This window comes from Meleagris gallopavo, chromosome 7 (genome assembly GCF_000146605.3).
Source record: "Meleagris gallopavo isolate NT-WF06-2002-E0010 breed Aviagen turkey brand Nicholas breeding stock chromosome 7, Turkey_5.1, whole genome shotgun sequence".
Taxonomy (NCBI): Eukaryota; Metazoa; Chordata; class Aves; order Galliformes; family Phasianidae; genus Meleagris; species Meleagris gallopavo.
Genome location: NC_015017.2, coordinates 22,873,553 through 22,879,966, shown reverse-complemented (window position 1 = coordinate 22,879,966; position 6,414 = coordinate 22,873,553). Strand labels below are relative to the sequence as shown.

The 6,414-nt window shown below is 47.1% G+C and overlaps 1 protein-coding gene across 1 annotated transcript in view; it reads left to right on the top strand.

Annotated features, from left to right (window-relative positions):
- Nucleotides 1–6,414, top strand: part of LOC104911778 (mitogen-activated protein kinase kinase kinase 20-like) — a 23,743-nt gene that overhangs the window by 357 nt on the left and 16,972 nt on the right. The gene's annotated exons all lie outside the window — the stretch shown is intronic.

Below are 6,414 nucleotides of genomic sequence, written 5' to 3'. Positions count from 1 at the left end.
AGGATAAAAAAAAAATAGGCTTTATACTTTTAGAAAAAAAGAAAAAGAGAAGGAGAACAAGGCATTGCCTTTATAATGGATAGATCCATCCCCTCTGAGGTCTGTGATAATGTTTATCCCTGGGCAGCAGGCATTTTTTAATTGAATTTTTAAATGTGGCCAGGCTGTGCTGCCTTTGTCTTTCAGTCTTCAGGCAGTAAAGACAAGGTCAGCAAAGTTTGTGATTAATGTGGTCTATAGCTCCACTGAGAACAAAAGCACAGCCGTAGACTCACTTGTCTTCAGAAAGTTCCTTGTTGGCCTTTTCACTCCAAGTTGATTTCACACAATTAAACAGGGAAAAAAAGTTAGGATTTCCCAAGATGCAAGAGGTAAAAAAAGAATGAAACAGATAAAGGAAGCTGAACCCAATGCAATACATGGTACCCTCTGAAAGCCAAGAAACTGTAAATTAAAGATGCCTTTGAGTGAGGTACAAGATACCATCAGTGCCAAGCGATGCTCACTGGCATGCAACTGTGAGCAATGCTGGAGGAGCTAACAGCACATCATCCCTGATGAGCCCCTATCACCACTGCCTCCTCACTGGATTGTCAAAAGGGCACATGCCAGGGCTGCTCCAAAAGTAATGCCTCTTACTTTAGTACGTTGCCCACAACAACAGGCAGTTGAGGTTGAACCTTCCTGTGTCTGTTGTAATTTCCATGTAAATAAATCGGAGGCATTACTTTTGGAGTGACCTCCATACATCCCCTGCTCTACTCGGATACCAACCAGGGGGTATGTGTTATTCACCATCCTCTGGTTCTCACCAGCCCCTTTTAACAACTGGGCCAGCACAAATCCTAGAAAGAAATTGTGAGAGTTCGGAAGGGTGCGTTGCTCTTGCAGGGTGATGAGGACAGCAGTGTAGTTGCACAACAGGGCCCTACCCAGCAGGCACCAAGGCAGTGGCAATTCAAGATTTACTGTCTGCTTGTGGTTGATTGTCAAGATGTCCAGAAGGACTGCTCTGCTGTTTGTAAGCAATTTAATGCTGTGCCTAATTTTAATCTGCAGTGTACTGTCTGTCCACATCTGTTGTATTAAAGTGTTCATTAGCATTTAAAGGAGGAGCGGATGGTATTGATCACTCCTTTTAATATTAAACAATCATGCAATAGTGACTGATTAGGAATCCTCTTGTTGTTTCAGAATTGGTGGTCAAAGCAAGAGTAACTGATCTTGTGGAGAAAAAAAATATTATTCAGTGCATGCCCTAAACCATGGCACCAAAGCTCTTCTTGTATCAAAAAAGCAATAAATACATAATTCAGTGGCAAACAATTTTTTAAATCCCTAAAAATCCTCATATTGGAATATATTTATATACAGTTCCTGCTTCAAGTGTGGACACTTTCTTTAATTTTAATTGTAAAAAATACACTTCCTATCTTCTGTATACAGTCTTCCCCTTAAACTTGCTCAAGTGAAAATTTCATAACAAATGTTCCCACGTTTTCACCCCCAATACTTTCTGAAACTGAGGAATGTTTTACCACCACACAGCCACTGCTGGCTGAAAGGCCACACTGCAATACGGAAAATCAGAATATCTTGGGGATGTGCACCCCAGAAAATCTCTGCCCTTTACAAAGGAGCCATACTGGGGTTTTTTTATATTCATTTATTTATTTATGTATCATAAATCTGTCAAAACTAAGCATATTTAAGTATTGAGAAGTCTAGAATCGCGCACTAGCAATGGGACACCCTGCCCTCCAGTTTACCAGTATGGCTGACCCTACAAGTGGCACAACCTATTGCTGCTATAGAGACAACCCTTGTTCTCCCGGCTCTCCTTTCCCTAGGTCTTCATATCTCTGTGTATAGATGTTGCTGTTTTCCTAATCCCTGAGAGGTACCCACGTTTTCCCTTTCCAGCGTGTAAAATGCAATTACAAGAGTTACAAGAAGCCAGCTCTAGGATGTCTTCTGGCTTAGATAATGAAAAACAGAGAATTCATGAAGGCAAATGCAAAACTGGATGTCCAAAGCAAGTGAGTATCTGCGTCCAATAGGGAGCAGGTTTACTAAGTCAGATACAAATTTTCTTTTTTTATTTCATGAATGTGTGAGGCTGTGACATGGGATCTGCTTCTTCACTTGGTAACGTTTGACTCTGGCCCTCCTGGGAGCCACAAGAATTGCCATCCTTGCACTCAGCAAGCCCCACACACCCTATTTCCATGGATCTCTGCTCCTCACTTGCGTGAGTAGTAACAACACACCAAGACTGGTTCTCTAGGTCCTGACAAATTTGGACAGGCCAACAGGATGGCTGCAGTCACAGCTGATGCCCTTTGAACCCAGCATCATCTGCTTTTTAAAGAAAATATTAACTACTGTAATTTCACCTCTTCCTATCCTGCTCCCACTGAATGCTTTCTGGCATTCTGAGTGATGTCTGAGTGCAATGCCCCTCTCCCTGGGCACGCACCACGGCCCTGTGCACTCGCCATGTGCTTGCTGAGCCCATTTAAGGAGAAAGATTGCCCAAAGCCTCTGTGCCTCCTCCACTGCTCCCCAAACTATACTCCTCTCAAGTGGACCCCATGCTAATGGGGACCAAACCCCAAGCATTTTAGGACTTAATGCAAACCTTCTGCCAAGAATACTGGGCTGTGTGTCAAAGATGAGCACTTGAATTTTTTACTGTGCTAGCGAATGCACTTTGACCTAAATATTATTCTCATTACTACTTTAAGCTGAGAAAGACAGGCAGTTGCTTTTGTAATTGTGGGGGAAAAAAAAACAAACCGGAAGACCTCCTGACATCTTGCATCACTTAAAATGGAGCCAAATAGCTGTGCTACCTCTGCAAATTACATCTGACAGCATTATTTTCTGTATATGTTTCCACCATATAAGGGTTTTTTACATAATTTTCTTATCTAATGAAGTGCCAATGCTTGGCAGTTCAAGCCAGTCTGTTGCAAAAAGTGAGAGGTTATGGAGGAGAAGTCTATTATGGCAATAACACTAATAAGGGTCTGCCAAGATCCTGTTTTTACACAGGGCATTTGGGAAGATCCTCTCAGAGGACGGCAGCAGCAGGGGGTGGTGGACAGCCCCAAGGTTCAGTGCCTCCTCTGAGAAACCCCATGGGATCGTCCTGTAGGTAACGCCGCACAACAGAGTGGCTTCACACACCTGAGGCTCAACATACAGATTTCTTGTCCTGCCTCAGCAAGAAAGGTCAGCGCTCCTGCAGCAGAGACAGGGCCTCTTCCTTGTGCTGTGGGGAAGCACATGAAGGACATGAAACCCTGGGGGGCTTCTTGCCTGCCCCCACCCCACCTGTCCCCTCTGCCCTCCTGGCAGCTGGCGGAGGCAACACAAATCAGCCCTCACAGCAAAATGTATATAAAAGGGCAGAAAAACAGTGCAGAGAGCAATTTTTATTACTTTCTGATGGCCTCCTGTTTCCCACCATTATGCATTTGCAGAACACTTTGTAAGCAATTTCTTTATGATGTGACTTAATCTATTTTGTGTTTTCAAAGGGAAATACAAATCGAAGCCCAAGAGTGAAAGGGCTGGGATCTCGAGCTTTCAAAAGTGGTCTCTGCATATCAACAGCAGCCAGGGTTTTTTTATCAACCTTTTTTTTCAATGCATTTTGTAGAACGAACGGCTACAGGATACTCAAACAAGTGTTGTAATTACGCTCCATAATGTGCATCACAATGCCCTGGGCTCTGAACGATCCGCTGCGATGTGTACTTGGAATAATCATTAAGATTTCTGTCAGAGCTGACCACATTTCAGCTGTTCTCTGAGGGCACTGATGAATGCAGGCTCCTGGAGGCATTTATCAACGTGTACTTTTCCTCTCGCTGGGCTGTAGTTATTCCTTTGGCTTTCTTTTCTCTTATTCTTTCTATTTTTATGGCCTCAGCAGCCTGGGTCAAAGAAACACGCTGTCAAATAGGACCAGACGTGGCCACCTTCAATTCAGCAGGAAGGACGTGTCTGCACCCAGCCTGTGCTACCAGGGAAATTGCAGCAAAGCACGAGATATGAATTAAAAAGCAAAAAAATATTTTTTCCTTGCAGAGAAAAAAAAGGGGGAAAAGACACTAATTGCACTGTGGAGGTATTTTGTGGAGCAGTGCCCATGGCTATGAACCAATTATCCATGCTAAATTCCAGTTCAGAGCACAATGCCAAAGCGAAAAAGCACTTCATATAAAAGTACGTCCAGCAAACCAGTGGAGGTCCAATTACAACGAAGTCCACAGAAGCAGCCACCCTCCTTTCTCTGGGTGGCAGCCAATGATAGGGGAGCTGGCGGTGCACCTCACGCATCCTCTGCAGAGCAGTAGCCACTGCAGGGCGGCAGCTGAGCAAATGCACGTGCCTGATCAGATCTTTTACAGAAACACACCTTTCATAAGAGAGGAAAACAATTAGTGCATGTTATAGGTTACCGATTTACAATTTACATCATAAATCGAGGCCTGATTATTTTAATGCAAGACGTTTTTAGCTTCATTTTGTGGCACTAACGGTTTTACTAACACACTATAATTTGCTCGGATGAAGAGGTGATTGGACAGCTCTTAGAGAAATTTTTAATTACTGTCATTAGTGGCTGCAATCTTATTCTTTTCTACAGAGCCAAGATACGTGTTACTGCTTTGTGCCACAGGTACTCTGCGGTCATGAGAATCTCTACTCTCCCCTTCTGCTGAAGCAGTAGAACATGAGGACCGAGAAGCCAAGGGGACAGAGGTGTCCAGCAAGCACGCAGAGGTCTTGGTGTAAATCTACAAAAGCAGCCATCCTCCTGCACCCGTGTAACAGCAAGCGTCCTTTTGGGGCTGCAGGAGCTAAGCACATCCATTTATTTCCCTGCCTCACTAAGCAGGGCTGCAGCCCCTCTGCCAAACGGCTTCCCCAGCTCCTAGTCACTTTCCCCACAAAGTCCCTGCTTGGGCCAATACATTTTAAAGCTGTCTGATTACTTACATGGCTTGGAGAACGCTATTTCCATGAAGCATTAATTGGGAAATAAGCTGCTGCACAGGCTAGCCCCATAACATTTTACATGTTATTGACGGTTATTTTCTAGTAAAATCCTGACTCTCCCGGCTCAGAATGTTGACAAGAGCTGCTGCCACTGAGAAACGATATGATATTTGTGATTTTTTTTTTTTCTGGAAGGAGCAGAGCCCGTGGCTGCTCAGGATGTGCCTTGAGCTGCTTGGATGCCACCTGGGTGGCCACTCTGGGCAGTGCCCCCAGTTTTGCGCTCTGTGCAGGTAAGGCTGTAATTACAGGCTGACTGAAAGCGGAGCTGCTTTCTCACGAGGAGACTCGCCCACAGAAAACACAGACCCTGAGCAGAGCTGGCGCCCATTGTGCTGCAGCTATTCACAGCCCGGGCTGGGCTGCGGGCCTGCGTGTGCGGGGCCACTTCGATCGTGCCTGACATGGGCCGTGCCTGCTGCTGGGAGGCCCCGAGCAGGATAAAGGATAAAGGCAGGATTACAGCAAGCAATGGGGCTGCAAATCACATACAGCTTTCAGGGCCTCACCCGATCCTGGCTGCCAAATCCCGACTGCACAGCAATCATACTGTGGCGTGTAACGGCTGTGCTTGGTTTAACGTGAGATTGCAACGTTACACAGAACAGTTTGCAGTCACTGCGGGTTTGTTTTCCTCTGGCCCTGCTTCAAGTAATTGTTTGCAGAGTAATACAGCCAACTTCTTTCTGAAACCCCACTGCACTGCTGTACCCACAAGGGCATGGAGGCTTCACCCCTAAGGCAACATCTCACCTGCGGGCAGCAGGGCACACAACCCCTGCGTGCTGCCGGCCGTCCCGCACAAAGCAGGCTGTGCTCCCCGCAGGAGCTGTCAGCCCTGGGGCAGCAGGGCCGCGGGCTCCACGCCTCCCTGCGCGGAGATACGGGGCACATATGAGATCCCCTTCGCCCCCTCTCCCCAGCCCTTGAAAACCGGCAGTTGTGTGGTGGTCTTTTATTTTTTAATTATGTTTATCTTTTCCCAGAATGGTGGAGGAAAAAGCAGCAGTTACAAGTGGAAGCACAACACAGCTACAGACCACGCAGCCCCAGCCCCGGCCCCCGCTCCGCCCCTCTGGCGCTCGCGTCCCGCCGCGTTCCGGCCAGGAGATTTTCGCGCCACACGACCAGGTCCTTGCAGCTCCACAAACCCCGCAACTCCAGGAGGGAAAAAAAAAAAAGCTCCCGCACCGGGCCCTATGGGGCGCTCCGAGAGAGCCTCTCCATGCTCTCTGCCGGGGTGCGCGGGTGGGCGCGAGGAGGGGGCGCGAGGTGCTGGGTTCCGTGTGCGTCGGACTCATCTGCCAGGATGCGGGCGGCAGCGCGGGAAAGGCGCCGCCG